The sequence below is a fragment of the Oncorhynchus gorbuscha genome, linkage group LG04, assembly GCF_021184085.1.
Source record: "Oncorhynchus gorbuscha isolate QuinsamMale2020 ecotype Even-year linkage group LG04, OgorEven_v1.0, whole genome shotgun sequence".
Lineage (NCBI taxonomy): Eukaryota > Metazoa > Chordata > Actinopteri > Salmoniformes > Salmonidae > Oncorhynchus > Oncorhynchus gorbuscha.
The window spans coordinates 29642406-29651756 of NC_060176.1; the positions used below are offsets into that span (position 1 = coordinate 29642406).

The 9351-nt window shown below is 41.6% G+C and overlaps 1 protein-coding gene across 2 annotated transcripts in view; it reads right to left on the bottom strand.

Moving 5' to 3' along the window:
- Nucleotides 1-5948, bottom strand: part of LOC124033946 (LARGE xylosyl- and glucuronyltransferase 2-like) — a 206583-nt gene extending 200635 nt beyond the window's left edge. Inside the window, exons 1-2 of one of the 2 annotated variants that reach the window (XM_046346472.1) lie at nucleotides 5722-5948; nucleotides 5107-5201 (exon numbers count right to left, since the gene is read on the bottom strand). The gene's annotated coding sequence lies outside the window, so the exon portion shown is untranslated. The remainder of the gene's footprint in view (nucleotides 1-5106; nucleotides 5202-5721) is intronic. The other variant, XM_046346473.1, reaches the window with a different exon arrangement.
- Between the last annotated feature and the right edge of the window lie 3403 nt (nucleotides 5949-9351).

A 9351-nucleotide genomic window follows, 5' to 3' on the forward strand; every position in this document is an offset into this window, starting at 1 on the left:
GCATCCCCAGCCGCGCCCTGAGAGCATGTGCAAACCAGCTGGCTGGTGCTTGGGCGTGAACCCAAGTATGTATGTATATACTGTACTCGATACCATCTACTGCATCTTGCCTATGCCGCTCTGTACCATCACTCATTCATATATCTTTATGTACATATTCTTTATCCCTTTACACCTGTGTGTATAAGGTAGTAGTTTTGGAATTGTTAGGTTAGATTACTCGTTGGTTATTACTGCATTGTCGGAACTAGAAGCACAAGCATTTCGCTACAACATGTATGTAACAAATACATTTGATTTGATTTGACATGCTCCTACAGTATGAACTTCACATTGGTGCTCATGGGTCCTTTTAGATGGAAATGGCCTGGGACAATTGATGGCGAAAACAATCAAAACTATGCACTTTGCACCGTTTTAACATATGCTTTCTTGACCATGGTTCACTTATAAAACTCAATGTTACTTCTCTGGTTAAAATATATATATATATATTAGTAGTTTAAGGGTAATAACAAAAACTATGGTGCATATTGTTATAAACTTATCATTCTATTTATCATTATTGCATCAATTTACAGAGATATGGATTTTTGTCCACATCACCCAACACTAACCATAGCAGATGTCTGGAAAAGTGGGGATCTTGGAGGAGAAGAGAAACGGGGGATCTTGGATGAGTTCAAACCTCCATTAATTTAGCAGATGGTGCCAGTGTGTTAACGAGTTGGGGGAGGGGTCTGCTATGGTGTCACACATTATGGGTTGTGTGTGTGTTGGGGGGGGGTCTTTTAAGCCGAGTCCGGCTAGGCGCTAGCCGAACTGAAGCATGCTGATGCCTTAAGTGTGCGTTCGTGCATATACTTGTACAGTGCATTCTGAAAGTATTCAGTCCCCTTGACTTTTTCCACATTTTGTTGTATACAGCCTTATTCTAAAATGGATTAAAATGTTTTTTTCTCCTTCAATCTACACACAATATCCATAATGCAAAAAGTGTTTTTTAGAAATGTTTGCAAATAGTAAAAAATAAAAAATAAAAAAAGTAATGACGTTTACATAAGTATTCAGACCCTTTACCCAGTGAACCACCTTTGGCAGCGATTACAGCCTCGAGTCTTCTTGGGCATGACGTTACAAGCTTGGCACACATGTATTTGGGGAGTTTCTCCCATTCTTCTCTGTAGATCCTCTCAGGCACCTTCAGGTTAGATGGGGAGCGTTGCTGCACAGCCATTTTCAGGTCTCACCAGAGATGTTCGATCGGGTTCAAGTCAGGGCTCTGGCTGGGCCACATTGAGACTTGTCCCGAAGACACTCCTGCGTTGTCCTGGCTGTGTGCTTAGCTGTTGGCTGTTGTCCTGTTGGAAGGTGAATGCTCTGGAGCAGGTTTTTCTGAACATTACTTCTTTCATCTTTCCCTTGATACTGAATAGTCTCCCAGTCCCTGCCTCAGAAAACATCCCAACAGCATGATGCTGCCACCACCATGCTTCACCATAGGAATGGTGCCAGGTTTCCTCCATTAAGGCTAAAGAGTTCAATCTTGGTCTCATCAAACCGGAGAATCTTGTTTCTCATGGTCTGAGAGTCCTTTAGGTGCCTTTTGGTAAACTCCAAGCGGGCTGTCATGTTACCATTGGGTTCTTGGTCACCTCCCTAACCAAGGCCCCTTCTCCCCCAATATGCTCGGTTTGGCTGACCAGCCAGCTCTCGGAAGAGTCTTGGTGGTTCCACACTTCTTCCATTTAATGATGGAGGCCACCGTGTTCTTGGGGACCTTCAATGCTGCAGACATTTTTTGGTACCCTTCCCCAGATCTGTGCCTCGACACAATCCTGTCTCGAGCTTTACAGACAATTCCTTTGACCTCATGGCTTGGTTTTTGCTCTGACATCCACTGTTATCTGTGGGACCTTATATAGACAGGTGTGTGCGCGCGCCTTTCCAAATCATGTCCAATCAATTGAATTTACCACAGGTGGACTCCATTCAAGTTGTAGAAACATCTCAAGGATGATCAGTGGAAACAGGATGCACCTGAGCTCAATTTCAAATCTCTGAATACTTATGTAAATAAGGTATTACTGTTTTTCATTTTTATTAAAATGTGCAAACATTTCTAAAAACCTGTTTTCGCATTGTCATTATGGGCTATTGTGTGTAGATTGATGTAGAAAATCAATTTTAGAATAAGACTATAACGTAATAAAATGTAGAAAAAGTGAAGGGGTCCGAATTACTTTCCGGATGCAATGTATGTGCCTATGGCCCTTTAAATATGGCCCTTTAAATATGGCCCTTTAAAATTGTGTTGTAATGATGAGAGCTCCATTTCAAAAGTGATAATCAATCCTAATGCACAGCATGCAAAATACATGAAATGTCTTATGGATACAATGTACAGAAAGCGTATGAAGGAACTTTCACAGAATTCTCTGTGTGGGCATTTAGATTCTTCCTCGGGTTGAATAACAGATTTTTCTGACAGATTTTATAGACAGATTGGCTGACAACGTCACTAAAATTATGTGTGCACTTCAATGTTCATTTTTATTTATTTCACCTTTATTTAACCAGGTAGGCAAGTTGAGAACAAGTGTCACGTTCTGACCTTAGTTCCTTTGTGGTGTCTTTGTTTTAGTATGGTCAGGGCGTGAGTTGGGTGGGCAGTCTATGTTCTTTTTTCTATGATTTGGTATTTCTGTGTTTGGCCTGGTATGATTCTCAATCAGAGGCAGCTGTCAATCGTTGTCCCTGATTGAGAACCATACTTAGGCAGCCTGTTTTTACCCTTGTTTAGTGTGGTTTGCACCTGACGGAGCTGTTTCGGTTGTGGTTTTTTTCCTCCTTTCTTTTTTTTGATGTTGTTCAGTTTAAGTAAATAACATGAACAAGTACCACGCCGCGGTTTGGTCCTCACCTTCTTCCACCGACGACCGTTAAAACAAGTTCTAATTTACAACTGCGACCTGGCCAAGATAAAGCAAAGCAGTTCGACACATAACAACACAGAGTTACACATGGAGTAAAACAAACATACAGTCAATAATACAGTAGAAAACAAGTATATATACAATGTGAACAAATGAGGTGAGATAAGGGAGGTAGGGCAATAAATAGGCCATGGTGGCGAAGTAAATACAATATAGCAATTTAAACACTGGAAAGGTAGATTTTCAGTAGCTGAATGTGCAGCAGATGAATGTTCAAAGTAGAAATACTGGGGTGCAAAGGAGCAAGATAAATAAATAAAATAAAAGATGGGTTGTTATGATACTGAATGATCAGATAGCTATCAACAATGACAAGAAGCTGCCTGGTGGGGAATCGTAGGTGGTTCATTTCAGCTCATTGTACTGCATCTTGTTATTGATACAATGTCTTGTTTTGACTGATGTCATGTCTATGCTAATTATGGCTCAAATTCGCAAGCTGGCTAATCAACAACTGTAACAATATATTTGAGAGACAACAAGTGCTCATTGTGCAAATGTATATGTTTTCAATAGACATTGAGACAAAATAGTCTACGTGTTCTCAATCTAAGCAAACCCCGTCTGTTTTGCCCCATAGTTGTGCACGCATTGGTTTTGTTGCCAAACATCAACCTGTCTATACAGTGCCGCATACAGGTACCTGCCAAAATAATGGAAACACTTGAGTAAATGAGGGATACAAAGTGTATTGAAAGCAGGTGATTCCACACAGGTGTGGTTAATAAGTAAATTAAGCAATTCATATCCCATCAGGCTTAGGATTATGTTTAAAATTTCTGGGCAGGCGATTATTTTGGCTACCATGGCTATGCCCCCATCCAGAGGGCTTGAGTCGTCACTGAATAATTTTATTAGCATGAAAATTATGTAAACCATTTGCCATGGCCGTCTGTCAGCAGATCTTAACCCAATTGAACACTTATGGGAGACTCTAGAGCAGCACCTGAGACTGCGTTTTCCACCACCATCAACAACACACCAAATGATGGAATTTAATGTGAAAGAATAGTGTCGCATCCCTCCAATAGAGTTCCAGACACTTGTAGAATCTACGCTAAGGTGCACTGAAGCCGTTCTGGCTTGTCGTGGCCAAACGCCCTATTAAGACACTTTATGTTGATGTTTCCTTCATTTTGGCAGTTACCTGTATGTGTGTGTTCTCCATCTGACAGACAAGCGAGGGAGCTAGGGTTAAGGTGACCAGGGGTCATAATCAGTGATGGCTCTGGCAGAGAGAGAGGGGATACACGCAGACAAACTGCACACTCAAATCTGTGTGTGTGCAGTCAGAGACTGAAAGTAAACCTGCCCACTCTGGGACACTTTAGAGAGAGATGAGAAAGTCAATTTTTCTCATGTCTGTCAGCAAAGAAGAATGATGACTTCCTTCTGATCATCAGAGGACCCTTGGAAACCGCAGGACTAAGACATCATAAAAACACTGAGGTCCATCAAAACAACCACCCCCCCCCTTTCCCCCACAATCAAAACATGATATCCTTGATCCTTAAATTAACTACTTTCTCAGAACCCACAACCATAGCTCAACTTGAAATCTCATAACCACCCCATCACAGTCCCCGCCCTTCTCGCACACAGCTGATATAACTCACAGCCACACAGAAACAAACAGTGGTTTTTTAAATTTTATTTGGGGAAACAAAGTAACTAGATTAGATTTTTCCCTTGTGTAACCTTTGACCAAAAAATAAATGTTTGGATCATATCTGCCTAAACCCTTTCCTGCAAGGCAGTTGGTATTCATTCCAGGAATAACCGTAGAAGTATTGCAGCAGGTAGTGACTGTGGTGATCATCTAAAAAGATCTGGGGGCGCTTTATACTGTATATGCGGTGATGACAAACAAAATGGGTGACATTGGTTCAGCAGGACTCTAAACTAATATCTACACTGGCTTATGTCCAATACACACACACACACACACACACACACACACACACACACACACACACACACACACACACACACACACACACACACACACACACACACACACACACACACACACACACACACACACACACACACACACACACACACACACACTTCAACACAACAAATAATGACATTTCTGAACCCAGCTCACCTCTCTCTCTCTCCTTGTTGACCAGTGTTGAAATGGGTAAAGACAGAGATTGTGCAGCTTAGAGCCCAGCCAGGAAGGGGTCAGAGATGTAAAGGCTTGAGATTCAGACAAAGAGGTCACAAAAAGCAGAAGATTTAGATTTAAGTATTGGATTTGCCCACAAAAGATTCCAAAATGTCCAGTTCCAACTCTCTGGAAGGCACAATAATAGCCTATGACTGTTCCTTATAACGTATGTATTTATATTGTATCACCTTCTCCAACTCTTCTATACAAGGCTTTATTATTCTTGTAGATCTCTGACTCTGCAATCCAATAATATGAACAGCTTCTATAGCATTGGCCTATAGAAACACAGAGAAAGCTCCAGCTCTATGGATTGCTCTGGATTATGCTAGAGTTGTTGATTATATCGGGTTAGCCTACCTAAATAAACTACAGTATGGGATTATTTTGGGTAACGTACGTACGTATCATCTAGTTGTTCATACAAACACGTCTCTCTAAGTTTTCTATGCATGAGTGCAGCCATCAGAACATTCTCGTCAATAACACTGCGCTTCCTCATTTGCTCGCGAACAGGCTACATCAAAATCATATCACTAACCCGCATACCTCTTGCGCTGTCCTCAGATGACAGAACTGTTGCGATGGATATGCCTTGATGTATCTTCCTTGGCGGGACTATCCCCCTGGCGGGACTTGACCGATCGATCGCCGTGACCAATGATTGGGGTTATCGAATCCCTTATTATTGGTCTCTATAACTTCTATACCTGTTCCATTTGCCGGTCGACATCGATGCACAGTGGGTACGGGAAGACAGCTGTTCGCTTTCAACCAGTGACTATCATCGCACCGCGAGCCTTTCACTCACTTGCGCCCTGAGAGAGAGAGAGGAGGATATTTGCGAGTACACTACAACCTCTAGTGTTCGCAAATTCAACAGACATTATGGCCCAATCCCAAATAGACCACAGGTGTCAAACTAATTCCACGGAGGGACGATTGTCTGCGTGTTTTCGCTCATCCCTTGTCCTCGATTGATAAATTAAGGTCACTAATTAATTAGTAAGGAAAAAACTAGAACTAGCAGACACTAGGCCCTCCATGGAATGAGTTTGACACCCCTGCCCTAGACCCTACTACACCCTATGCATTTGTGGAGATATGAAAGGGCTTGAAAGGTGTAAGCAATATGGTATTTAGCTCCACTTACTAACTGATGCATTACTGTGGGCTCGGTGGAAGTTTCATCATGTTGTTTAAGCTTGTCAAATCCTCTGAAATCTCCACAGGGGTTAGGGCAGAGATCATGAATTCAAAGAAGATGTTCAGGGTGGCCGCTGCCTGAACATAATGAAAAATAATTTGTAGACTGCAAATTGATCACAAGAAGCTCAAACAGATATGAAACATAATCATTTCAAACCTTGCTTACATTTGGATATGATCATATACAGAGGCGTCATGTACCCCAACAATCTGAGGGGGCACAAAGTACGTGAGGATGGCTGGAGGGCAGTAGGACACCCGTCCTGAAGTTGGAGAAGGTTGCATTTTCCAAACAAATGATATAGCAGTTTCCTGCACTCTAGAGTCATAATCATTATGCTAATTATATGTAAAAAAAAAAAAAAAAAGTATTTTTCTGGATATTTAAGCATACCTCTTGAGCTGTCTGTATCGTCCTGACTGGTGGTTCTTTTTTTAAATAAATTAAATATGCTTCTCTGCATCTCTGCTAAAATCTGGGTAAAATATTGAAATTAATGTGAGTCTAATTCAGAACATTTAATTATTGCTTGATTTTCTTAAGGTGGCAATATGTCATTTTTGGGGCGACCAGACCAAATTCACATAGAAATGTGAGCTATAGATATATCATTCTCCTTGAAAATAAGTTTAAGAAGCTGTATATCTGTTCTATGTGTGCTATTTCTATGCTTCCCACTCTTAAGTTATGTTTTTGCATATTTTACTTTTGGTTTTATACACCAGCTTCAGCAGCTGAAACAACAATATATATGGTTATGGAAATTATATTTTACATGGAATAACTATTATCGACAGCAGGTATTCCCAATCTGGGTTTCCCCTGCAATGCCGTCGAGGGTAAACCAAACAAAACTGTGAAAAAGCTGTCTACATACCATCACAGACTGATGCTGGCACTAAGACCGCACTCAATGAGCTGTAGTCTGCCGTAAGCAAACAGGAAAACAGTCACCCAGAGGTGGCACTCCTAGTGGCCAGGGACTTTAATGCAGGGAAACTTAAATCCGTTTTACCAAATTTCTATCAGCATGTTAGATGTGCAACCAGAGGGGAAAAAACTCTGGACCACCTTTACTCCACACAAAGAGACGCATACAAAGCTCTCCCTCGCCCTCCATTTGGCAAATCTGACCATAATTTGATCCTCCTGACTCCTGGTTACAAGCGAAAATTAAAGCAGGAAGCACCAGTGACTCGATCAATAAAAAAGTGGTCAGATGAAGCAGATGCTAAGCTACAGAACTGTTTTGCTAGCACAGGCTGAATATGTTCCGGCATTCTCCGATGTTATTGAGGAGTACACCCCATCAGTCATTGGCTTCATCAATAAGTGCATCGATGACGTCGTACCCACAGTGACCATACGTACATACCCCAACCAGAAGCCATGGATTACAGGCAACATCCACACTGACCTAAAGGCTAGTGCTGCCGCATTCAAGGAGCGGGCCACTAATCCGGAAGCTTATAACCTCTCCCTGTCCGAGTCTGGAAAATCAACATTTTAAGCAGACCATCATAGTCCCTGTGCCAAAGAACACTAAGGTAACCTGCCTAAATGACTTACGACCCGTAGCACTCATGTCTGTAGCCATGAAGTGCTTTGAAAGGCTGGTCATGGCTCAAATCAACACCATTATCCAAGAAGCCTTAGAAACACCATAATTTGCATACTGCCCCAACAGATCCACAGATGATGCAATCTCTTTTGCACTCCACACTGCCCTTTCCCACCTGGACAAAAGGAACATCTATGTGAGAATGTTATTTATTGACTACAGCTCAGCGTTCAACACCATAGTGCCCTCAATGCTCATCACTAAGCTAAGGACCCTGGGACTAAACTCCTCTGCTACTGTATCCTGGACTACCTGACGGCCGCCCCCACCTATTAAGGGTAGGTAACAACACATCCGCCACGCTGATCCTCAACACAGGGGCCCCTCAGGGGTGCATGCTCAGTCCTCTCCCTCGACGTGATCAAGACAAAGGTGATGATTGTGAATTACATGAGAAAGAGGACCAGACACATCCCCATTCTCATCGACTGGACTGTATTGGAGCAGGTTGAAAGCTTCAAGTTCCTTGGTGTCCACATCACCAACAAACTAACATTGTCCAAGCACACCAGGACAGTCAAGAAGAGGGCACAACAAAACATATTCCCCCTCAGGACACTGAAAAGATTTGACATGGGTCCTCAGATCCTCAAAAGGTTTTACAGCTGAAACATGGTTGCATTACTGCCTGGTATGGAAACTGCTCGGCATTCGACCGCAAGGCACTACAGAGGGTAGTGCATACACTCCATTACATCACTGGGTCTAAGCTTCCTGGCAAGCTGTACCAGAGCACCAAGTCTAGGTCCAAGAAGCTTCTTAACAGCTTCTACCCTCAAGCCATAAGACTCCTGAACATCTAATCAAATGGCTACCCGGACTATTTGCATTGTCCCCCGCTGCTGCTACTCTGTTGTTGTCATCTATGCATAGTCACTTTAATAAGTCTACCTACATATACATTTTACTAACCGGTGTCCCTGCACATTGACTCTGTACTGTATTTAGTCTTGTTATTGTTATTTTACTGCTGCTCTTCAATTACTTTTTACTTTAATTTCTTATCCATATTCATATGTTTTTATTGTTTTTTTAACTGCATTGTTTGTTAGGGGCTCTTAAGTAAGCATTTCACTGTAAGGTGTTGTATTCGGCGCATGTGACTAATCCAATTGGATTTCATTCAAGCACACCCTTCTCATTAACCTGTGAGATGTTCACAATGTTTGATAAACAAATTAGGTTTTATATTTAAAATGGCGAAATAAAAAGTAAAATTATTGATTATTATTGTACACTGCTCAAAAAAATAAAGGGAACACTAAAATAACACATCCTAGATCTGAATGAATTAAATATTATTTTTAAATACTTTTTTCTTTAGATAGTTCAATGTGCTGACAACAAA